Source organism: Trachypithecus francoisi, unplaced genomic scaffold (genome assembly GCF_009764315.1).
Source record: "Trachypithecus francoisi isolate TF-2019V2 unplaced genomic scaffold, Tfra_2.0 Lachesis_group4, whole genome shotgun sequence".
Taxonomy (NCBI): Eukaryota; Metazoa; Chordata; class Mammalia; order Primates; family Cercopithecidae; genus Trachypithecus; species Trachypithecus francoisi.
Window position 1 is genome coordinate 129,094,830 of NW_022681469.1, and position 26,208 is coordinate 129,121,037.

Below are 26,208 nucleotides of genomic sequence, written 5' to 3' on the forward strand. Positions count from 1 at the left end.
GTTCTGTGATCCTGGTATTCTTTTTCAGTTATTATTTAAACAATTTCCATTAAATCTCTCAGGAAAATGGTTTTTGCTTTTGTATTTGTTCTGTTTTATACACCTCACCATCTTTGACTTTAGACTTTTAGATTTACCTCAGGAAGAAGTATTTCAGCTTCAGGATCTTAGAGCAGAGTTTTCAACCCCACTTCAACTGGAGTGGCATCTACCTCCCCAAAGGAACAGAAATCGCTTTTAATGCAGCCATGAACCATTCTCTTTGAAATTTTCTCGTTCCTGTTCACTGGCTTGCAAGTACTCTGTGCTCTTCAGGGAGCCCATTAAAGAATACTTCTCTCTGCAGAAACACAAAAGGATCCTCAAGGCACATCTTCTTAGCTTCCCATGAAAGCCACAAGTTACTCAGGACAGAACTGCCTTTGCAGATTACAGGAAAGGGCTGGGTGGGCAGAAATCCCCCTCCTCTGGTAGTGACGGGAGTGGGTTTTGTCTGCGCAGGAGACTGTGTCTGCCTGCCTGGAAGAAGGAGTCTCACCCAGAATGGGGCTGCACACTGTCAAGGGCAGAGTGCGTGAAGGACAACGATGAGCCAGGGAAAGAAGGGGAGGAACATCAGAAGTCGTAGCCTGGGGTATGAAGCCAGGACTCCGAGACACAGAGAATGAGAACAAGAAATATGAGACACACGCAGCACAAAAGTTGCCACAGACAGAACACAGAAGAAGGCTGCCGCCTACAGCTTCAGTCTTCAGTGGCAACCCTTGTGTTATAGTGGTGAGCCATTATAACATCAAAGCAGACGACAAAAGAAGTCAAAAGTCCACATGTCCTTTTCACAAAGGCTATTGGCATGAGAGTGAAATGACAGTGGCTTGCCCATCTGCCTTCTCTGCATGTCAAACCTGCACCAGAAGAAATGTCAGTGCCTTAAATGGAATGGAAGCTTTAAGACAATGTAATAAAAAGTAAACTCACCTAATTGTCCTCAGACATATTTGGACCAGTCTGTAGTTGGCAACACAGAATGCCATCAATCCAAACCTCATCACAGACAATATTCTCAAATTGTTTATTTTGATTTTACTACTTAAGTTTCTAAACTTTTCTGCCCATCAAAATTAGCTGGGAAAACTTACATTACAGATACTTAAGCCTCAGCCTTATCTAAATTCTTGGGAGTAGGGCCTAGAAATATACATTTTAATAAATATTCCCCAGGTATTCTGATGCAGTATGTACAGTGGGGACTGGGTTTGGGGAACCTCTTCCTCTACTGGCATAGCTTTGGGAGTGAGACTATTTCCTACCCATCCCCTGGCCTCATACACGGAAAATGGGAGACACAACAAATTATTTTGGGCCTGAACTGAACTAATAAATGCATATCAGAAGTTTGGCAGGATGCTGTGGTTGGGGGACACTTGCAGGAATAAATCACAGAGCCTAAGGCATAGTTAAGCTGAGTATCTAAATATACTTAGGAGGTTGAAAGGCACACGCAAAGTGGAAGATAAAGAACTTTCCAAACAAGAAGCCTTTACAAAGGGCTGTGGGAAAAGGTGGATGACTGGCAGCTGAGGGTGGGCCAGCAGAGAGATCCTGTTCTGTTCTTTCTCTCTGGGCACTAACATGCTTGAGACTGGCTTAGCCAGAAAGAGTTTCTGGCTGATTGCAGGAAGCATGCAATCTGTGACACTGTCTTACTGCAGAATCTTTTTTTTTTTTTTAATTATTTACCTTTTGCTTGCAGCCCCATTTCTCTCCCTATTGCCCTCCTTTGCACTGGCCTCTGACTTTCAGAGTCAGTTTCCTCTCTCTAAATCTCTATGATCCTCTCCTGCAGATTCCAGCTCTACCATTAAGGGATAGGAGGAGAGGGGAGGTGAGAGTGAAAAGAGGAGGAAGGGAAGAAAGAAAGGAGAGAGTAAGGAAAAAAGAAAAGGAATGAAGGAAAGAAATTAAGCTTTCCTGGGGCATCTCTTCTGTGCAGTGTGCTTTCCTAGAGGGTGTCTTGGCTGATCCTCATGACAAGTTTGTGAGGTAGCGATTATTAGCACCGATTTATCTATATACACACTGAGGTTGAGTAATGTCTTCCTTCATTTATATTGCTATAAAGGAATACCTAAGGCTGGGTAATTTATTTTTTAAAAAGTTTATTTGGTGGATGGTTCTGCAGGCTGCACCAGCACCTGCATCTGGTGAAGATCTTGGCTGCTTCTAATCCTGACAGGAGGTGAAGGGGAGCCAGCATTTACAGAGATCACATGGCACAGGGGGGAGTAAGAGGGGTAGAGAGGTTCCAGGCTGTTTTTCACAACCACTTCTTGCAAGAACTAACAGAGCAAGAACTCACTCATTGCCTCAAGGATGGCACCAGCCCATTCGTGAGGGAGCCACCCTCCTGATCCAAACATCTCCCATTAGGCCCCACCTCCAACACTGGGGATCAGATTTCAGCGTGAGCTCTAGAGGGTCAAATATTCAAATGATAGCAAGTAACTTGCCCAACATCACACAAGCCTTTTGCATCTACTGTGTAGGTGCCTGCTCAGGTGGTTTTTCCAGGTAGGCACAATTATAGTGATTAACTCTGATTTTATGGTAAGAAGTGAATTTGCATTTTCAGGTTACCAGTGGTAATTATTAAATACTAATGTTCCATTGTCTCAGAATGCAAGATTGTGGGAGGGGCAGTTCCCTGTTGGTAAATATATCCAAGGAAAATTTTGAAGGCTCATCTCTATTCAGAAGCAACTGTGAAGGAAAGAAAATTCCCAGTAGAGTTTAGACTTATTTTATGGTTTGAGAGCTTCATGTTGACTGGAGTCAGAGTTCCAGTGAAATTCCTCAGAGAGCAGAGTATACAAGGTTCCTACAATCTCAATCAACAATACTGAATGAACTCTGTTTAGAGAACGACATGTTTCTCTTCAAGAAAAAGTTTCAGTCTTCCAATTACCTAATATAAAATGGGAGCAGCAGGATCAGCCAAATATTATTTGATGTTGAGTGTGGAATGACAAAGTAAACCACATAGCATCGCCCCTGAGAGCGAAAGTGATCAAACATAAGCTCACGCATCTTGTCCCTTGTTATCACTGCATGCACCATGCCCTCACTGTATTTCCACAGCATCCTGCCCAGACCTCCAAAAGAGTCAGAATCATGCCCACCCTAATCACTGCTTTACCTACCTGTCACATAGATTGAGCTCTCGCCATTATTTTTAACTTTTTTCTCTTTTATTAACAGTGATATAATGAATAAATGATCATGTGCTAATTGTGTCTTCATTTCTAAAGATGACACTACCAGGTTCACCAAGGATTGCTCTGGACAGATTTCTCTTTGTTAGTGCAGGGTTATCCACGAGAAGTGGCTTCCCACTCGGGAATGACATTCTCCAACCCCCTTCCATCTAGGTATGATCACAATCATGTGAATAGTTACGTGAAGAGTAGGAAGTGGAATGATTGGGTGCCTCCCCCAGGCTCCCTTAAACTTTCTGTCTGTTGGATGCCAAAAATGATGAGGCCCTTGGCAGGGGCTCCCTGAATTCCAAATAAAGGAGACCTTCCTGTCAAAAAGTAACACCCACCTCAGGCCATTAGGTATGGAAGAAATAAATGTCTTTTGCATTTGAGATCTGTTTGATGAAGAAGCCCAGCCTCCTAAAACTCATAACAATAGGAACGTGCATTACAGGTTCAGTGTGTAAAAAACACTAATAAGGGCTCCTCTCCACAGGACCCTGCCACCCTGCTGGAATTTTAGTTCACAACTCTGTACATCAACATTAATGTGGCCTAGCTCAAAAGTTTTAACACCGGAAAGCGGTTTGAATTTCACCCAAGTGCATGAGAAAACCTTTGAAGAGTTTTAAGGAGGAAAGTGGCATGATTAGGTTTACATTTCAGAATGATCACTAGGGCAAGACCAAAACCAGAGACTAGGTTGAATGCTGTCACTGGAATGTAGGGTCCTAGCAATATAAACAGAAAGTGGGGGTGTATTCAAAACCAGTCCAGAGAAAGAAAAGGAGAAAAGGCCCTAAAGAAAGAGGGTGTGTAAACATTTGAGAGACAAAAGAGCCTGCTAAGGAGACTAGAACATGTGTCTAAGGAAGCATGAGGAAACCACAAGGATGTTTTTCACGAGGAAGGGAGCCAAGGAAAGCGTCTTTCCAAGAGTGAGTTGAAAATAGAGTCAGTGCTGAAGGCCAAATAGGCCATGTATAAAAAGGTGCCTGTGGGATTCAACAAATGAGAGCCATGTCCATGGGGTGGCCAGAGAGGGGAAACAGGGACAGGAGTGGATGTTGCATGAGGATATGGAGACAGTATATTTCAAAATCTTTTTCGGGGGATTGGTTGTGAAAGGAGAAGTAGAACAGGCGGAGGAAACATAGGTAGAAAGAATTATTGTGCTTATTTGTTTGTTCTTGCTTTTGCTTTTGATTTGAGTATAAGAGGATTGTTTCCATGTCATTGGGAAGGAACATGCAGGGAGGGGAGATAGTAAGCAATGGAAAGGCTATGGACAGAGGAGGGAAATAGTGGTTGGCAGGCTCACTCTTTTATGATAAAAATGAGATGTGAAAAAGAGGAAGTGCAAATGGAAGTAATTTATGTTTGGCGGATTAAATGTAAATGGATAATGGGAGCAAGGAATGTATGCTGACTGCAGAAGAGAAAAGAAAAAGCATCTATTAAGCCTATTAGAATTTCTATCAGTTGAATGGAAAACAAAATGTCCCTACCTGAGGGTGACTCAGAGGAGGTATACACATGAAAATGATCTACATAGAATTCAGAGTAAAATTCCAAGAAATTGCTTCACTCTCTAATCTAGTGGTTCAAAATATGGCCTTTGGAATCAGGGAAACAAAGTTTTGCATTCCAGTTTCATTTAGTAATAACTGCACAATCTTGTACAATTTGCGTGCCCATTCTAAGACACCAATTCCTAATGCATGCTATGTGATTATACACAAAAACAATGACTATTTGGGGTAGCACATTACTAGTTCTCAAAGTACTTTCAACAAAATCATTGGTATCTCTCTAAAGAGCTCTTGAAGCTATGACCTTTATGTAACAAGCACAGAAAAGCAAGGATTACAGGTAGTGATGGAGAGACAAATGGGGTAGTGTCCAACAGTATTCAGGAAATGAACAGAGGTTTAAACAATAAGAAAGTTGATGGCTAAGGAGGACAGATATGAGTAACTCTGTTTATCAGTTTTCACACAGTATGCCCACATATTTATAAACCACCCAATTTTGCTATACAGAGCCAGACTTTTTTCTGTATCTACCTTGTTGAATCTGATTGCAGTCAGCTCAAGGCCACGTCACATAAAGTATTGCTTATGTGTTTTTCAATTTTTAGGGTTAGAGTTTTATCTGTAATAATATTTTATTACAGAATTGGCTTCCTGATACATTTCAACCACCACTTGTAACTTACATTGATCCCTAAATAAATAAATAAATAAATAAAAATGGACAAATTGGCAAGTACCAGTATTACCGCTATTGTCAAAATCCCTGTTACTTCAGATTTAAAAAATATTAATGCACAATGATAGCGATTGTAATTCTCTACAGTGTATAATTATCAATACTCATTGCTATTAACAGCTGAAAGCTGGAACTTTCTTTTTCATTAATAGAAGCACAGCAGTTTTTACATTAATATTAAAGATGAAATGTATGTGTGTTTTACCTACAAGCTAAAGCTTTGGAGCCCATTACCCTTGCATGGCTAGGGCAAATTGTGTCAGAATACTCAGATGACCTGGAGACATGGGTGTGTAATTGAAATGGTTTCCTACAGTGCAGATAAAATCAATGACAAGAGATTCATGCTAGAATTTATCCCAGCAATTTTCCTAATTACGTAGATAAAGGAAAATCCTCAAGTGTTGATGTTTGAGGGGATGATAATGAGTCAAACCTCTTCTCCACCCCCACCTCTAGGTTAGGAAATCAGACAGCATAGAGAGACGGAGAATTCAAGGGCTTGATTACTGACAAAACTGATAGGAGAATGCAGCTTAGAGCTAGTGCCAAAGGAGCGTGCTGATCCCTCTACTCCATTCAATGCTCCTCTGGAAACAGAAATTAAAATTGCCCACCTGATCACTAACATAGCAGGATGGTCTCACAGTTTCCCAACTAAGGCGGAAGGCTTACACATGGCAGAGGATGACAGACAGAATGTTCTAGGTGGAAGAGTGTCACACCTGGGATGTCTCAGTGCTCCTGCACATGACCTCTCTTTCTAGCAGAGTAGCCTGGACTTCTTACTTGACAGCTCAGAGGAAGCAGCAGGCATTGCCAGTCCTGCGAAAGGATAGCAGCAAAATCAGTGCAACATCACTTCTGTTACAGGAAAGGGGTCCCGATCCAGACCCCAAGAAAGGGTTCTCTCTTGGGTAGATTCTCACCCAAGAAAGAATTCAGGGCAAGTCCATAGATTAAAGTGAAAGCAAGTTTGTTTATTTAAAAAGTAAAGGAACAAAAGAATGGCTACTCCATAAGCAGAGCAGCCCCCGGGGATGCTTATGCTAAATAAGGGGTGGATTATTCATGAGATTTCCAGGAAATGAGTGAAGAATTTGCAGAACTGAGGGTTCTTCCCCTTTTTATAGTATAAAGGGTAACTTCTGGATGTTACCATGGCAGTTGTAAACTGTCATGGCGCTGGTGGGAGTGTGTTTTAGCATAATAATGCATCATAATTAGCGTGTCATGAGCAGCTAAGAAGACCAGACATCACTTTTCTGGTCATCTTGGTTTTGGTGGGTTTTGGCCAGCTTCTTTACTACATCCTATTTTACCAGCAGGGTCTTTATGACCTGTGTCTTGTGATACCAGTCCTACCAACTCCCTATCTAATCTTGTGAGTAAGAATGCTTAACGTCCTGGGAATGCAACCCAGCAGGTTTCAGCCTCATTTTAACCAGTTCCTATTCAAGATGGAGTTGCTCTAGTTCAAACACCTCTAGCACTTCTATTGCATTCTACTGGCCCAAGCAATCAGACCAGCCCAGATCCAAGCTGGAGGAAGAATAGACTCCTTGGCTCAACCAAGGACTGGCATGTGTGTACAGACAGGGAAGGAACTGAGGGTAGGTAAACCGTCACATACTCCACGGGATATAAAGGTGCCTCACAGTTCCCTCTGCTTACCAATTTTGTGTTTGCCTACGTGTTTCCGTTAGTTAATACTGCTCTAGGCTCTGAGTGTGAAAAGAAAGAGAGCACTGGCATGCACAGCTTTAATAAAATTCTCCCCTGCTACAGATTCTCACTGCTCCTCAACTTAGATGATGTATGAAGCTTGTTATGCTCTGGCTATTCAATGAAAAATGAGTCCCATGAAAGGTGAATCAGTAGAGCCTGAAGATTTATTTGTAAAAAGAGCCTCATACTCTTAATGCTTAAAATAACCTCTGGAGTTTGAAAAGCTGTAAAAAAAAATTACTTTAACATATTATAATAACATATTATATAATAATTTCTACATTTCTAAATTTGTAAGAGAGTGTTTTCTCATTTATAATTTCATTTGACTCATGACAGTCGTATGAGAAGCGTAGATACAAACGCTGTTGGGCCTGAAATAAACACTTAGGCCTTCTCCCTTTAAAATGAAGTATTTTGTTTGATGGTAAAAATAATAAGTGTTTTTGTAGAAAATCAAGACAAACAAAAAGCTTTAGAATAAAAAAAAAAATCCCCCTAAAATTACATCTTAGCGACAAGCATTATTACCTTTGTGATTTAACTTACAACACACTTTTATCTGCTTCCCCTCAGTTACTAGCAATAAAAAGATCGTAAAACCTTCCAACATAACATATATGGCTTTCAATTGTAATCATACCACAGAACAACAACTACGTATACCTTTGTTTTCCCCATCACTGAACACTGTTCAAAACACAATTAGTAAATAATATTTTTAATCTGACTATATAAATAAATACATTATAGAATATTTAGAAGGTACAGAGAAGTAATATGAAGTTTATTTTAAAATTATCTGTATGGTCATTACCCATAGCCAACAATTGCTATCTTTTTGTGTTTCCTTCCAAAAATATTGTATCTAATACAAGTAAAGCCATTGAAAGTGGCATGTACAAACCTATCTATCTACATGTCTCTATTTAATGAGTGTCTACTGATTTGTTTTTCTAAGACCACCAGAGCGGGCACAAAAGAACCAGCGAGTAGGCAAGTGTAGGAGCAAAACTGCAAGTTTATTTTGGTCACCTAAGGTGTGGGGAAGAGGTCTGTCGGCCTCCGGCAAAGAAGGCCGACAGAGTCCCCCGGTGGGGGCTCTCTGACGGAGTTCCTGCAGTCCTGACATCCCGACAGGAGTGGAAGACTGAGGAAGGCCGCACGTGGTGTCCCTCCAGAGCGGCTTTTCTAGGAGTGGGAGGGCAATAGGCGGGGCACGGGCGTGTCGGGGGTGTTCCGCAGGTGTGACCAGGTAAATCTTGGTCTCTTTGGATTGACATCACCTGGTGCATGCCCAGTTGGTCTGCACCTTCCCGGGTCGCCGGCTGCATTTTCGCGCACGTGGGAAAAGTTGGGGGGGGGATGAAGAACCCGGAAGTGCACCATCTTGCCTCCGTTCGTCCAAACAGTCCAACCTTTTATTGATAATAGTGATAAAGGGGCGCCGTGGTCTGTCTGGCTACTTCCTGCTGTTAAGGGGCGCTGTCAAGGTCGGGGCTTATGGTTGGCATTTGGACGTACGGATGAAGAATAAAATAAGGCACAGTATTAGTATAGGAATGAGGTATGGAAGCATTTGTTGGAATATGGGCAAAACCCAGAAGGAAGGTCCTGGCAAGGTTGGGGTATTAAGGTTCTGTATCTCAGTTTTTTTATTTTATTGAGGGTTTGAATGTTAGTGTCTACTAGGCCTGACTTGCTAACATAATAGCAGCACTCTTCTCCAAGGAAGAGACAAGTGCCTCCTTTTTCAGCTGTAAGCAAGTCTAGGGCTCGCCTGTTTTGGGCAGCTACTTGGGCTATTGAGGTAGTTTGGCGCTGCAGGGAGGCCAGGCTTTCAGCTGATTCCAATAACTAGAGGAAGGAAAACAGCCCGTTTTTGACGGAAGTGGCGTAGTGGCATAGAAAGTTGCTGGAAAAGCTCTGCTACTTCTGCCTGGCTGTATAAAGTTAGACTGGGGACCAAGGACATGGGGACATAGAGGGATCAGTTAATGGCTGTGTGGTTAAGAGTTTTAGAGAGAGACCAGTTGCACCAGAAATACCCTCCAATGGGGGCTGTTTGGCCTCCCTTGGGTGCCTGAGTATGATTACCTCAGGATGAATTTGGAGTTGAATAACGGAAAGGAAGGATTGGGCTATTTGGATTTTGGTATAGTGGCGCCTGGAGTGTGAGTGAATTGTGGGATGTTTGACCAGTTGTGTTGAAGGCCATGGGCAGGGGGCTGCCACTAGGCGGGGGCCTTCTAAAGCCTTACAGAGGAAGCAGTGGGAGAGATTGGTTATATTCACAGTGTAGGTTAAGTTTAGCCTTTGGCGGATAAGTGTGAGCTATGAGAAGGGGGTCTCTATTGTGCGGAGAGAAGTTTGATAGCCTTAAGGAAGACAACTGGCAGAACTATGTACTACTGATTGTGTTTGGCTGTCCTGTGGCCAAGTTTCGGTGATGAAAAGAAAAAAAAATTGCCATACAGTAGGCGGACTAGCAAAGGTCTGAGTGTATGAGTGAAACAGCAATATAAGTATAAAATGAGACTTCATTTTCAGTGTAGTCACGGAGTGTCCCTTGCCACTGGAGATGTTCGATGAAGGTTAGGAGACGGGAGAACCACTGCTCTGGACTATTGTCTGGAGGTAGATATGGGTCTGGGGTTATGTATTGAAAGTCTGATAGGTTTATGTAGAGGATGGTGAGAAAGCGAGCTAAGCGCCAGGGGTCAGGGAGCATGAACTAGTTAAGAAAGTTTTGTAAGTTTGAGGCCAGTGGGGGAAAGTTGAACTGATGTCCACTGATTGTTCTCGGTGGGGGCCCTTTTTAGCTGGGAAATATGAATCCAATGCGTGTGTCCCAGGAGTTTTGCTGCTGTATGTGTAGACAGAAGGACAATGTATGGACCTTTCCACCTGGGCTGTAAGTCTTTGGCTTGGATATCTTTTATGTATACTTGGTCTCCGGGACTGAGGGAGAGATGTGGGTTGTGGGCGTCTGTTGGAGGAGGGTGTGCTAACTCAGCGTGTTGTCTTAGGAGTTGTCTGAGGAGAGTGAGATATGGGAGGTAGTTCGCCAAAGGGGCTGGCAGGGAAGGTATTTGTTGGAGGGTTAGGGGCCGTCCATAGACTAATTCGAATGGACTGAGGCCTGTTGGGCTTCAAGGTGCTGCCCGCAGCCGGGTCAGGGCTAAGGGAAGGAGTTACCCACGACTGCCGGGTTTTGATTGAGAGTTTGGTGAGCTGCTGTTTGATGAGTCCGTTAGCCTTTTCTACCTTACCAGAAGACTGAGGCCTATAAGGGATGTGGAGTTTCCAGGTGATGTGTAGGAGGACTGCCACCTGTTGGACTACCTTAGAGATGAATGCTGGACCACTGTCGGATTGAAGAGTGACCGGGAGGCCAAACCTAGGAATAATATGTTCAGTGAGTATGGAGGCAACAACGTTAGCGGTTTCTCCTGTGGTAGGATAGGCCTCGATCCACCCTGAAAAGGTGTCCACAAGGGTTAAGAGGTATTTGAATTTTTTATGTCTTGGCATATGTGTGAAATCAATTTGCCAATCTTCACCTGGTTGGTGTCCTCTGAGTTGATGTCTGGGATGGGGATTACGCAATGCGCCTTGAGGATTTGCCTTTAGGCAGGTAGAGCACTGCTGGTTGATTGTAAGTAAGTGTTTTTGTAGTGTTGGACAGTGGAGGAGGGGATTTAGGAAATCATATAAGGCTTTGGGTCCTATATGTAAAGAATTATGTATGTCTGTTAGAATGGTATGGAGTTGTGTTTCAGGAATAACTAGTTTGTTATCAATATATATCCAGTCACCTGTAGTTAGTTTGGCTGTTGGATTTTGTAATAGCTTAGCCTTTTCTTCCTGAGTGTAATTAGGGGCATACTTGGGGGAGAGAAAACAGGCAGAAGGAGGCTTAGGGGTGGAAAATCTGGCAGCTGACTTGGCAGTGACGTCAGCGAAATTGTTGCCAGCTGCTACCGGGTTAGATGGAGTTTGGTGGCCTTTACAATGTATAATGGCTACCTTGGAAGGTGCCGACAGTGCATCTGGTAGTTTGAGTATTTGGTTTTTGTTAATAATAGGGGTACCGCCGGTGGTTAAAAACCCTCTCTCTTTCCAGATGACTGAATGGGTGTGTGCGATTAGAAAAGCATATTTAGAATCTTTGTATATGTTTATTGTTTTTCCTTTTGATAGTAGGAATGCCTTGGTTAGTGCAGTGAGTTCTGCCTGCTGTGATGTGGTCCCTTGCGGTAGGAGTTTTGCCTCTAGAACTGTGGAAGAGGTAACTACTGCATATCCTGCCTGTCTGTTTCCTTGAGGGTTGATAAAGGAGCTGCCATCCACAAATAGGGTTAGTTGTGCATTCTGAAGGGGCCGGTCATGCAAGTGTAGGTGGCTGGGGGGTTGAGCCTCCAGGACCTCAGGACAAGAATGTTTAGTATGGGGTGGTGTAAGAGAGTCTGGCAGCAAAGTGGCTGGATTTAGAGAGGAGCAAACTTCTAAAGTAACAGTGGGGTCTTCTATGAATAGGAGATGGAAAAGTTGGAGCTGGGATGGAGTTAAGTGGCTAATACTTTTATGAGAGATGAGATCCTGAAGACGGTGTGTGGAGAAGACTGTTAGATTACTGCCTCTAATGAGCTTTTTTGCTTCCTGGGTCAGGCAGGCTGCCGCTGCTAGCGCACGCAGACAAGGTTGCCAGCCTTGTACAGTTGGGTCTAGCTGTTTGGATAGATAGGCCACAGGACGGTGGGTGTTACCGACAGGCTGGGCTAAGAGACCAACTGCCACTTTCTGCCTTTCATCTGTAAAGAGTTGGAAGGGACGCTGGAAATCAGGCAGTGAGAGAGTGGGTTGTGAGAGAAGGCAAGCTTTTAAGCGGGTGAAATGAGTCGAGATTAACTTGGGGTTGGACAAAGGCCCATGTGGGGTTTCTTTAACTGCGGCGTATAAAGGTTTGGCTAGGATTCCAAAATTGGGGATCCAATGTCTGAAGAAACCTATTAGACCTAGGAAGGATTGAATTTCTTTTGCATCTTGAGGGGGAAGAAGGTTACGTATTAGGGCCATGCGGTCGGTAGTTAGTGACCGGGTTGTTGGGGTGATTTCAATTCCTAAGTATATGACGGTTTGGCAAGAAATTTGGGCCTTGTGTTTAGATACTCTATAACCTAATGAGCCTAAATGGTTGAGGAGAGTTGCAGTGTCTAGAAGAGAGTCTTGTTTGGTAGGGCTACAGATTAGGAGATCATCTACATACTGCAGAACTTTGCTATTAGTGAGAGGGCAGGAGGCAAGGTCTTTTGCTAAGGCCTGACCAAAGAAATGGGGGCTGTCCCGGACCCTTGTGGGAGGACTGTCCACGTCAGTTGAGTGGAGGTATGTGTGTCTGGGTCCTCCCATGTGAAAGCAAAAAGGAACTGGCAGTCTGTGTGTAGGGGTATGGTAAAGAAAGCATCCTTAAGGTCTAGCACAGTAAAATAAGTAGAATTGGTGGGGATATGGGACAGAAGGGTGTAAGGGTTGGGAACTACAGGGTGCGTGGGACGGGTGGCTTCATTGACTAGCCGAAGATCCTGTACTAACCTATATGTTCCATCTGCCTTTTTAACCGGAAGTATTGGAGTGTTACAGGGGGAATGTGTGCGGACAAGAATATGTTGGCTAAGTAGTCGCGTGATAATTGGCTTTAAACCTTGTAGATGTGTCGGAGAGAGAGAGAATTGGGGGCGGTTTGGGAAACGAGTGGGATCTTTGAGCTTGACGAGAACTGGTGGGTGGTGGGCAGCTATGACCGGGGTGGAAGTGTCCCACACTTGAGGGTGTACAGAAATAGGGAAGATGGGGGGTGGGGGCGACATAGGAGGAGCGTGTGCGCTTGCACAAAGCATGAGCAACAGGTCATGAGGGGGTTGAAGGGGAGTGGATGGTTGGTGGAATATATATGGAGGCCTTTAAGGTGCTCAGGATGTCTCGGCCTAGTAAGGGGGTAGGGCATGAGGGTATAATGAGGAACGAGTGCGCAAAGTAGTTGTTGGCCAGGCAGCAATTAAGGAGTGGAGTTTTTCGTGGGGTGGATGGCTTTCCGTCTACTCCTACTACAGAGATATTGGATGGAAGGCTAGGTCCAGAGAAGGACGGCAAAACAGAATAGGTAGCCCTGCTATCTATTAAAAAATTAATTGTTTTACCCGCTACCAGGAGAGTTACCCGCGGCTCGGCGAGGGTGATGGGGGTCCCCGAGTCTCGGCACCTTCAGTTGTAGTTGTCGTCCAGATGTAGGAGCTGGAAGGAGCTCCCAGGATCCTGGGAAAGGGGGTCACGTGGAGACGCAGCACCTGTTCTCAGGGTGGGGCAATCAGACTTCCAGTGTCCTCCCTGCTGGCAAGCAGGGCAGGGGGCTGCTGGTGGACGAGGGTTAGGACATTCACTGGCCCAATGTCCTGACGCCTTGCACTTATAGCAAGACTGTGTTGGGACTCGGGGACCCTGCGGACACCTGTTGGCATAGTGTCCTGCCTTGCCACACTTATAGCAGGCTCCTTTCGTGGCCTTGGAGTCTGTGGGGTGTGTGCTCTCTGGTCTGGGGTTACAACTGGGCTGTAAAGCCGCTGCTAGGAGCTGGGCCTTCTGTTTGAGGCGTGCCTGTCGCACTGCCTCAGCCGTCTCCTCTCTGGAGTTATAGACCTTAAAGGCTAATTTAACCAGGTCTTGTATTAGTGCCTGAGGACCATCCTCTACCTTTTGAAGTTTCTTACGAATGTCAGGAGCTGATTGAGAAATGAAATAAGACGCCAAAATGGTGGCCCCTGTGGGGGAGGCTGGATCTAACTGGGTATATTGGGTTAGAACCTCAGTCAGCCTATTTAAGAATGTGGCTGGATTTTCTTCTGGATTTTGAATAATTTCCTTTAATTTGTTAAAATTTACAGTTTTGTTTGAGGCTGCTTGCATACCAGCCAACAAACACTGAACCATTATGTCTCGCCTACGGCACCCAGGCTGGTTTGCTTGGTAGTTCCAGTCTGGTTCTGCCGAGGGGACTGCTTGCTCCCCTAGTGGGATGGCAGCATCAGTTAAATGTAGTTGGTTGGCGTGCTGCCTGGCGGCCGCTAGGATGCGCTCTTGCTCCTCAGGGTTTAGGGTGGAGGTTAGGATAACCTGGAGGTCATGCCAGGTTAAGTCATAGGCCTGACAAAGATATCTAAATTCCTTTATGTAGATGGTGGGATTAGCTGAGAAATCCCCTAAACGCTTCTCAATTTTGGAAAGATCGGCCAATGAAAAAGGGACATGTACTCTGACTACCCCCTCCGCCCCAGCCACCTCTCGCAAAGGCGCTAACACTGTAGGAGGGTGTGGGGCAGGAGTGGAGGCATCAGCAGGGCACTTACAGCGGGTGTGTGCAGAGACAGGAGACTCAAGACAGCCAGTTGGGGGCCCTGAAGGAGGCACGGGACTGAGTGGATTACTAGTAGGTAAGGAAGAGGAAGGAGGAGTCTGGACGGAGGGAGGAGAAGTATAGGGCGGAAGTGAGGGAAACCCTAGATCATCTGGCTGAACAGAAAGGAATGAAGACTCCTCTTTTTTGGGTTCCTGTGAGCCGGCGTCCTTGGCTAGCATAACTTGGGCCGAAGAGCACTGGCTACACAGGTAGGGACGAGAGCGTAAGGCCCAAAAGCCTTGTATATATGTAATTTCGGACCACTTGCCTAGCCGCTGGCAGAAATTGCTGAGGTCGATCACGCCACGGTGGAAAGGAAAATTAACCGCTTCCTCCTAAGGTCTTGTTCGAGCTGTAAGGTTTTTAAATTGGCTAGGAGGCACCCTAAGGGGGTGCTCTTTGGAAATTTGGACTGGGGGTTTCCCATTTGTTTCCTCTTTACTGACACAATGGACACAATGGAAATGGAAGTGGATCTCTGCCTGGCTTCAAAGCGTCCTTTGGAACCAGCAGAGACAGACTGGAGGCTCATGGAGCCAAAGTGGAGATTACCTTCAGGTGGACGTCTCCGTCCTGAACGGGTCTCCCGAGCCACATGGTGGCTCAAAATGGACCTCGGACCTGCGCAGGATTTTGGCCGAGGGAGGTAACGAGGAGACAAGGGCACTTACCCCAGAGAGGCCGTGAGAGTGAGGGAAGCAGGTCTCAGGTCCTGGTCTGTCTGCCGTGTGGAAGCAGGAGGAGGTTCCTCAACCCTTAGAGGCCTGAGGAGGGGTCTCCTCCCGGGTCTTCGGCACCAACTGATTTGTTTTTCTAAGACCACCAGAGCAGGCACAAAAGAACCAGCGAGTAGGCAAGTGTAGGAGCAAAACTGCAAGTTTATTTTGGTCACCTAAGGTGTGGGGAAGAGGTCTGTCGGCCTCTGGCAAAGAAGGCCGACAGAGTCCACCGATGGGGGCTCTCAACGGAGTTCCTGCAGTCCTGACATCCCGACAGGAGTGGAGGACTGAGGAAGGCTGCCGTGGCGTCCCTCCGGAGCGGCTTTTCTAGGAGTGGGAGGGCAATAGGCGGGGCACGGGCGTGTCAGGGGGCGTTCCGCAGGTGCGACCAGGTAAATCTTGGTCTCTTCGGATTGACATCACCTGGCGCATGCCTAGTTGATCTGCACCTTCCCGGGTCGCTGGCTGTATTTTCGCGCGTGCCGGAAAAGTTGGGGGGGGGAATGAAGAACCCGGAAGTGCACCATCTTGCCTCCGTTCGTCCAAACATCTACATATACACATTCAGTGTGTATGTATATATACATATGTATGCACATACACGTTTTATATATACAACATTGTGATCATAGTGTGTACTGTTTTATAACTTTCATTCACTTTTATTCATCAACATATGTTGAATATTTTCCCATGCATGCCTTTTACAACACCATCTCATTCAACATGTTATGATGAAAATTTTCAAACATTTAGAAAAGTGTCAAGAATTTTACATTGCACACCTACAACCTAGATTCTTCAATTATTGATACCAATTCGCATTACTCTTTTGCTCAAAGTCATTCTTAGGACTCTATCTGGCACTTCCAACTTGCTGTGCAGTTGGGGTAGGTGAGCTGCACTACACACTCCTGCAGACAGCAAATACCCTCTGGCAGTACAGAGCTCAGGTAGACAAGGGGATATGGGTGGCAGATTAACAGGGTGGGCTGCAGAAAGAGATTATCTACAGTAAATGGCCCAAGGTCAATGCTCTATTAACTTACCTTTCATCAGGTTTCTTTGAAGCCTTTCTCTATAGTGTGTGACTTTCTTAAGGCGGTTGCAAGGGAAGCGTTTACTGATTCTAATACCATTAGTGTGAACCCCCTCATCTGCCAAAATTCATTGTACTACAAAGAAATTGTTTTTGTTCTTAAGAATGATTAGTATTGAATTTTTAGCTTTTATGCACCTAATCTAAACTTTCAAGTACCCTTCCTATTTGAGAATGCAATGATCCACTAGAACAGCAGAGATATGCATACTAATAAACATTGGTCGTGAAAAATTCAGCACTCAAATTCTATGAGTGTCTCAGTGCCTGTGGTCTAAGTGGTACCCAAACATCTGCAAAGAGATAGAAACAGAATGCTGAGCTGGTTTTCCTGAGGTTTAACTCTTGCCAAGTGAAACTGAGGAACTCCAGAAAGAGCTCAGCTTTTCACCAGGCAGTGACATTCCATGTGCTGTCACTGAGCAGTACAATGTTCTTAACCCTGACATCTTCACATGATCTCCTCTTTCTCTTGGGTGGGGAAAAGGGGAGGAGAGCTTTGAACTTCCCCTTAAGGAAAACAAGTTATAATTGTGAACTTTAAAAAATCATCTTAAACACTGCTGTTCCTGACATTATTTCATTTGAGTCTCAACATAACTTTGTGAGGTAAGAGAAAGTATCACCCATTCCCCACGTTTGAGAGTAGGATTTGGAAGTTGAGATAGGTATTCAAGCCTAGGTCTTCTGACCCCTCACTCTCTCTTCCTTCCACTCCTCTACTTTTATCTCTTCTTAGAAGCAAAGAGAAATTTGATCAAGAGAAAAGACTAAACAAAATCACAGGCAAAGCAACTTTATTAAGACAACTTTCGTTATTTCACAATATGATGTCTATAAAATGTGTGTTGCTTTCAAAAAAATTTAAGAAGTTCAATCTTCTTCCTTTTCCTTATGCAACTCCCTGCAAATCGAAAGCTATTCTGACAAAATGATTGAAGGGAGCAGTGCACTTGCATCGAGGTCCCTTAACTCTCATTCTGCTCAAATGAAATTACTAGGTAACTGCCCACCTGAGAAACTTTACACAAAGTAATGAGGCAGGACTCATTAATCAGCAGGGCATTTTTTACCCCAGTCTGCTCTTGGCTCTCTGAGGACCACCTCCTCAGCCTTTGGGCCATAGGGAAACTTCAATAATTTTCAGTCATAAAAATGAAAAATCACTGCATGGAAGTGAGATCAATGAGATCTATGCAACTAATATGAAGCAATTTTTTCCCCTCCCAAAAGCACTCAGATGAAAAGAAAGGACTAAATCACAGAGTTTCCAAAGAGCTGTCTTTTCTTTAACACAAGACAGTCTGATTTCTTGATTTGCACTCAGAGGAGCCTGTCATTTGGCCAGTGTATAACCTTCATGTAGCGTTCCATAGAGATCTATGAAAATGTTGGTCTGGAAGAACTAGGGATGTTGACATATTTGGGACAGATAAATTTCAACTCATTCTCCTTTATTTTTTATTTTATTTTATTATTTTTTTGAGATGGAGTCTCACTCTGTTGCCCAGTCTGGAGTGCAGGGGTGTGATCTCAGCTCACTGCAACCTTGCAACTTCTGCTTTCCGGAGTCAAGCAATTCTCCTGCCTCAGCCTCCCAAGTAGCTAGGACTACAGGTGTGGACCACCACACCTGGGGAACTAATTTTCGTATTTTTAGTAGAGATGAGGTTTTGCTATGTTGGCTAGGCTGATCTCCAACTTCTGACCTCAAGTGATCTGCCCACCTTGGTCTCCCAAAATGCTGGGATTACAGGTGTGAGCCACAGCGCCCAGCCTCATTCTTCATTAATTAATAATGTATATATTACCTTTATGGTGGCTGACCATCTTAATGTTGGTATTTAATTGGCTTTTGAAAGACTAAAAGTTCACACCTGTACCTCTGGCACTCTGCAATTCTTCTTTCCAGTAAGTAAAAAAGCATACAGGCAGATAGAAAGGTAGAAATTCTCAAAAAGTAGGCTTTCCCCCCTTATATGAAGCAAATATGGAAACTCAGGTCTCACTATGTTTTCTAAAATTCTACCCTAATATACTTAGATTTTACTGTTTATTTCTCCTGATCATAATGAAGAAAGCTCTTGAGATTCTCAGACCTGTCTAATCATCCAAGGACAAAACTCCAGGAATTCTGAGGGTTTGCCCACAGGAAATTATGCAGCAAATCAAGGTGAGCAATCATGATTTCACTCAGAGATCAAAGGGGCACCTACGAAATTTTCTACCTTATTGTATTGTAGGATTCTTTCTAAATCGACAGCACCAAGCCTTTCCTCTGTTTGAATTCCTAGTCAACATGGAAAATTTAGACAAAATCTAATAATATTTCAGGGGGTGATTTGGCCACCGTGGTCACATGGTTGTGTTTTCTCACCTGTAAAATGAGCCAACTGTGTTAAAGTATTGTGCTTCCTTCCTGACATCGGCTGCCACTGACCTTCCCTTCTCATGTTGCTGTCTATGTCTTTATTTTAATTACAGCTTGTGGCGCTGACATTAAGTGATTTTCAATTAGTCTTGGGAAATCACACAAAGTTATAGCAAGAGAAAAAATCTGAAGATCACCTAGTCAAACCTCTTTCTTTTTGTAAATCAAGAAATGAAGCCTCAGAAAATGAAGTAATTTTCCTAAGGAGACACTGCTTGTTTTTGACACAAACTCTATGCTGATCTCTGACTCAGCACTGCAGTCTTCACTCACACACTACTGGTTCAAAGTATTTTTAGCCATTGGGTTCTTCCTGCTAATTATATATTACGAGGAAGGCAATATACATAGAGGATAAATTCAAAGCAGATGTGGGGCCTGGAGACTCACCTGCTGGTGGTCTTACAAATGGCCAATAAGCACATGAAAAGAGGCTCAACATCAGTAATCTTTAGGGAAATGCAAATCAAAACTACAATGAGATAGTACTTCACGTCCATTAGGATGGCTACTATTAAAAAAAAATAAAACAAGAGAGTGACAATTGTTGGCAAGAATGTGGAGAAATGCAAACATTTGTGCACCATTTGTGGGAATCTAAAAAGGTACAGCTACTGTGGAAAACAGTAGGGTGATTTCTCAAAAAATTAAAAATACAATTACCATATAATCCAGCCATTTCACTTCTGGATATATACCCCCAAAACTGAAAGAAGGGTCTTAAAGAGATATTTGTACAACCATGTTCATAGCAGCATTATTCACAATAGCTAAAACATGAGCTAACCCAAGGGTCCATCAGTGGATGAATGGATAAACAAAATGGGGTGAATACATAAAATGGAATATTATTCAGCCTTAAAAAGCAAGGAAATTCTGACACATGCTACAACATGGATGAAGCATAAGGACATCATGCTAATTGAAATAAGCCAGGCACAAAAACGCAAATACTGCATGATTCCACTTATATGAGATACTTAGAGTAGTCACAATTTTAGAAACAGAAAATAGAATGGTGGTTGCCAGGGGCTGGGGAAGGGAGGAATGGGGAGTTAGTGTTTAATGACTGTAGAGTTTTAATCTTACAAGATGTAAAAAGTTACAGAGATGGGTGGTAGTGATGGTTGCACAACATTATGAATGTATTTAGTGCCACTGAAATGTATGCTTCAAATAGTTAAGAGAGTAACGTATATGTTATATGTATTTTATCATAATAAAAATTCTGGAAAAATTAAAAGAGATGCATTAGTCACAACTGTAGGCCCATGCTAATGCATACTGACTGGTCCCAGTGCTACCTTGAAAGATCCACTCCACACAGTTTGTAAACCAGCACACTTTACCATGTTAGCAAGGCTAAAGATGGGAGAAAGTTAGCCATCCAGCATTTCATCCAGAAGTCCTAGAAACTGGAATTTACAACATTGCCTGATGGAGGACTCATGTGTAGTCACTGATTAATTGTAGTATCAATTTCCGTGGAAAGAAACTACATAAAAATACAGCTTAAGTTAACACCTTCAGCTAAGCAGAATAAACTTTAGCTAAGCAGAATAAATTCCGTGTGGTAAATAAAAACTTTGCCACAATTTCACACAGTGGAAAGCAGAAAGTGCTAGTAATCCATGGAAAATGGCATTTGAAAAACATTGAAGTTTGATATGTGTGTGTGTGTGTGTGTGTGTGTGTGTGTGTGCGTAAGTGGAGGTGGTTCTGAAAAGCAATGTGGAAACTGAAAAATACTTCTTATAAAAGTCATACTTAGAAAAGCAGTTAGAACACACACATATACACACAAAACCCAAGACACATCACTTGGCAAATGGAAAGAATGAAGAAGCTGAATCAATGTTATTTTCACTCCCATCAAAACTGTACTTTCTCTTAGTAGAGAAGGTAAATACAGGAAGGAAATGGTCAGAACATCTGGAAAATCACAAGTAAATAAATTTAAAGTTGAATGTTTTCTACTTGTGCATATTCTGATTTCTGCCCTGGATGTTAACCTCTTTGCCTCTGTACCCTGAAGACAATATCAAGGGGCATGTCTAACACTTCTCTTTGTTATGGTTTGCATGTACGTGTACCTCCAACAGTCCTGTGTTGGAACCTAATACCCTATACTGTGGTATTCAGAGGCAAGGCCTTTCAGGCAGTGATTAAGTCATAAGCACTCCACTCTCATGAATAGGATTAGTGCTCTTATAAAAAGAGGCTTAAGGAAGAATCTTAGTCCCTTTTCCCCTCCTGCCTTTATCTTTGCAAAGAAACAGCATTCACCCCTTCTACTATGTGAGGATGCAACAAGGTGTCACCCTGGAAGCGTAGAGTGAGTCTCAGACACTAAATCTGCCAGTGCTTTGATCTTGGACTTCCCAGTCCCCAGAAATGTGAAAAACAAATTTCTGTTATTTACAAATTACCCAGTCTAAGGTATTTGGTTATAGCAGCAAGGACAGACTAAGATACTCTTCAAGCTCAGTTTATGATGCAGGGTACAAATCATGACACCATAGTTAGAATATCAGCGATACAGACCTGGTTGGATCATGTTACTCTCCTGGCTCTAGAAAATCATTCATCTTTAGGAGTCTTAGTTTCTCATCTTTTAAATGTCATGAAGATGTGAAACTGCCTTTCAAAATTATGACTGAGACAGTAGAAGAGATCTAACTTAACCGACTCCATCTTGCTTCTAACATCCAAGCTGTCTTTGTTCATTCCTGGACATAGGCTGTACTAACTTTGGGAGAAACTTAGTTTATAGTTTAAAAAAGATGACAATAGTCCTTTCCGAAAGTAGACCTCCTCCTTGCCTGGGGACTAGATTGCCTTTGTAGGACTAATGTTAGCCACAAGTTTAGAACTTATGTTTTAAGAGTCATGCAGCTGGAGGCTACAAGATTCTGACCCTCCCCTCAACTGCTCCTAAGATCAGAGCTTGAGATATTTTGCACAGCCTGCACTTGATGGATCGGCTGGCACCACCCAGATCAATAAACAAGTTCATCTGCTCTTGTGCCCTCTCCCTGCCCCAGTCAGGAACTGACTCAATGCAAGAAGACAACTTCAACTCCCTATGATTTCATCTCTTACCCATCAGCACTCCTGGCTCACTGGCTTCCCCCCAGCCACCAAGTTTTTCTTAAAAACTCAGCTACCCGAATGCTCGGGGGCACTGATTTGAGTAATGATGAAACTCCGGTCTCCCTCACAGCTGGCTCTGTGTGAAATACTCTTTATTGCAATTCCCCTGTCTTGATGAATTGGCTCTGTCTAGGCAGCGGGCAAGGTGAACCCTTCGGAAAGTGAAAGATTTTTTTTTTTTTTTTACTCACTCTGTTGCTAAATGTAATAGCTGGGAATTTTAAGTTTCCTGTTAGTATTTCTGAAAGACACAAGGATGACTGGAGGTGGTATGTGGCCCCAAAAGCTACCTTATTTTTCTAAAGCCTACAAAAGTTCAGAGAGGAAACCTTATAATGAGACTCAAGGAGCAGTTTTCCAATCTTCTTCGGAACTGAGCAGCTTCCTGGCAGCTATCAAATCATGTCCTAGGGTGACATCATATGTTTATGCATCTATGTACAAAAACACACAGCCAAGAGAGAATCAAATATTCTTTATCTTCAGATCATTTGTTTCCCTTCTGTCACTGCTTCTTGTGAGCATAAAAAAAATGCTCGGGGACATAAAATAGATTTCACATCAAACTGACTTATATCATTTTTTAAAAATATATTTTATGTAACCAACACCTAGACAGCCCTCACTATAGGTGGAGACTATTCTTAAGAGCTCTGTGACTGTTAACTTATTTAATGTTCAACCATATGAGATAAAATATTCTCTTTAACAGATGAGAAAACTGACACACATCAAGGTTAAGTACGTTACTCAAGGTCACATGGCTAATAACCAATAAGGTAAAAAAATTCAAATTCAGACATCTCACTCCAAAATTCCTGCTCTTACCTAGTATATTATGCTGCATCATTAAAAGTAAAATATTACTTTTTAAAACTTCTTTGACATTGCATTAACTGGAAGCTAAAATCACCAGCCACCAACAATGTACTGTGGGTACTTTGAAGCCAACTTGCAAAACGTAGAAGAATTTTTCTAATCTCCTTTTGACGGCTGGAATTGTATAAGTATTTAATCCTCTTCATGTTGAGTATTAATTGTTAGCAAGTGGATGCCTCCTGAAAATTGCATGGGATAAGCTAAAGTGGGTTTTACAGACAAAAGCTGTATTTTAACTGCATTCTCTGGATTAGCAGAATGGTGAATGAGTAGGTCTGGGGCTACAGTAGAATCTCCTATAAGGAGACTTCCTTCTAATAGGCTTTCTCCAGCTCTTCAGAGACCGAGCAGAAGCTGCACTCAGTGCTGTGAACATAGAGCTGCAGTGGCTGTTATTTAGAGGTGGCCCCTCTCATATGGCTAAGAGGGGACTTGTCTTAAGCAGCTGAATCAGTGCTCTGAAACCTGCAATACCTGCTTGTTTTCTTTGCTAATATTAAAGAGAACTGCCCCTTCCCACCATGCTTGTGTGGGATCCCCAAATCGTAAGAATAAAACACAGTAAGATATCACGACAACCATGCCTGAACTGAAGCGCATACAGGACATTTCTGATAAGGAGAGTGCTATTTCTAATGGCTCCATTAACATGGGCCTTTGTGACAGAGATGAGTTCTTGCACCTTCAGCAGAAGACCAAAATAAAGTCAATGTCATTGTGAATAGATGAATTTTAGTTCCTCAGATCAGCCAACTATAGTTACTCTTTGGAATAACATACATAATCCTGGTAGTGGTGTTTTCCTTCAGGCTATTCAGGAGAAAACAAGCTACAGCCTCATTGTTGGAGACAGAAGATATGCAGTTTAAGCCAGCTGCTCCCTCCCATATCCTCCAACAAGCAAGATATCCCTTTCCTCTTCTGAATCGAGGAAAGCCCTGAATCGAGGAAAGCTTCATTCACATAGAGCTAAAGACTGGGGGTCAGAATTTGTTAGACATGGGGAGGGAGCAGGGGAGAGTTGATGGGGCAACTGTTATCATATGGAAAGAAGTAGAATGTCCTGTGAAAGGAGGTGAGAATGAAGAGGTGAGGAAGTACAGAGGACTGTAGAGAGGGAAAAAGCTGGTTGAAAGAGGGAAGATCCCACAGGGAACCCCTTCCAAAGACCTAATGAGCAGGTCTTGTCTCTGAGTTCCCTCTCAGTCTCTCACTCTCCTTCCAAGTTCAAAGGTATGGATAGTGAAATAAAGTCACAACTCCCAGCCATCAAATTCAGCACTGGTGTATGATACTTACTTAAATCCTGTAATAAGAAAAGTGATGTGGAGACATTAGCGATGGAGAAAGTGGTGTGCTGGCAAGACTGACCTTTACATAAAGCCTTGATTTGTCATATTTGCCAATTTTCTTAGTGTAAATGCCCTAATCATTGCTGTTTTCAAGCCACCAAGGCAATGTCACTAAGTGCAGGATTTGTAAGAGGTGTCTACAGCCACTCTCTCCTGAGCCAGTACAACCTGGACACAGCATACCACACCACGGGGTTGGTCCACGTTCCCTTCAGATCAACAGCTAACTTCTACTTAATTGAAAAGCTAATAGATTATCAGATGATGAAACACACTTGAGAGACTACAGACTATTTTCCTTGACATTTTTCTTCATCCATAGGTTATGAAAGGTTGAATATAACTCAGGTAATGACCATGAAAATGCATGGTGGTTGAAAGCCTTTGTTCAGTGTAGTAGTACCATGATTACCTGTGTTCACACAGGTCAAGTGCTGAACACTGCACTTGGCCTCTACAGTACCCATGTGCTGATATTCATTCAAGTGAAAAATAAGTCAAGGAGTAAACAAAATACTCCCTTCTTCCTGGAAATGGCTACTAGAGGAAGGTTGGAGAAGAGCACTTATTTTCTGTGGTCAAGTGGGCTTTTAAACGGGAAACTCCTTGGTAGGAAAGGGTCTGAGGGGAGTAGCCACTTCCAAAATGGAAAGTATGGAGGAAAGTAAAAGTCCCTGCTGTCTGCAGGAAGCATGGGTCCCGAGGGAGCTTAGAGCAAGGAAATGATGAAGAAAGTGACGGAAACTAAATAGATATCTATCTTAGTACAAGCTGGACCAGAGCAGAGCTCGTGAAGTTTCCTGTGGACTCTTGGTCCTGCTAAGACGTGAGAATCACAATGTGGGAGAGCAGAGGGAAGTGTGTTCAGAAGGGCAGCTTCACCCAAGAGGGAAGGGAGAGAGAGAGAGACAAGGTGTGTGTCCTCTATATAACTCACCAATCAAATCAGTTACTCTGGGAACCAGGCTTGTAATGCTTATGGATGTCCCTCCATAAGAAGGGAGAGAATGGTACCAGACCTCCACCCTTCCACTGCCTAGTTCATTTTTATCTTAGTCTATTGAGCTTGACCATTAAGCTTTTGGTCACCTATGAATATGGCTGCTCCCTCATGGGAGAAGAGTGGCCCAGGTCTATAGGACAGACCTGCTTCACCTTCACTAAGCCCATCTCCAGCACTGACCTCTACTGCTTTGTGTATCCTCATGAGGGTGCTGATGGCCAATTGTAATTTGCCTCCACCACATTCAGAAATTGGTCAGAACAGCTAATTAATTAGGAGAATCCCAGGGTCATGTGGTTCCCAAGGCTGAAAATTTGTTCTCTGTTTTATTTTTCATGCCAAATTACATCCAGAGAGCATATCAGAGGTTTTGAATAAAAATGAATGAATAAAATGCCAAATAGACAGATATCTTGAATTTGATTACTAAAACTGCTCTGTTAATCAAATTTCAGAGGGAAATTAAAGTCCAAAGATGAACACTTTTGCTTGTTAAAGTCCAAAATTTATGCCTTCTAATTTCATATTCTGCTCCTCTCACATGAAGGGTTTATTATAGAGCCCTTAATTTCACCTGTAATGGCTTCCTGCAGAACTCTCTGGATCAAGTAGTGGGAGAAACCACTCATACAGCTGACCTACCTCCCTCCAGCCTCACAGACTCCATGCAGCAGTGCTATGCCCAGAGTTCCTTGACTTGGCTCCTTGCTACAACACGTCCACATGCTTTTTCATTTTCATTTTCTGTGTCTCTCGTGCCGCTTGCTAACTCCCAGTTTTCTCCTTCTTTATTACCACCCCTTCAAAATTAATAGAGTTCAGATGGAGTTGAAATGTACAGAGGTGCAGTTGCCTCATCTTCA

The 26,208-nt window shown here is 43.2% G+C and overlaps 1 long non-coding RNA gene across 1 annotated transcript in view; it reads right to left on the reverse strand.

Moving 5' to 3' along the window:
* Positions 1–3,252: 3,252 nt before the first annotated feature.
* LOC117073029 overlaps positions 3,253–26,208 on the reverse strand; it is a 164,327-nt gene continuing 141,371 nt past the window's right edge. The window contains exons 3-5 of the long non-coding RNA XR_004433066.1: positions 6,204–6,353; positions 3,605–3,677; positions 3,253–3,336 (exon numbers count right to left, since the gene is read on the reverse strand). This is a non-coding gene — a long non-coding RNA (uncharacterized LOC117073029). The remainder of the gene's footprint in view (positions 3,337–3,604; positions 3,678–6,203; positions 6,354–26,208) is intronic.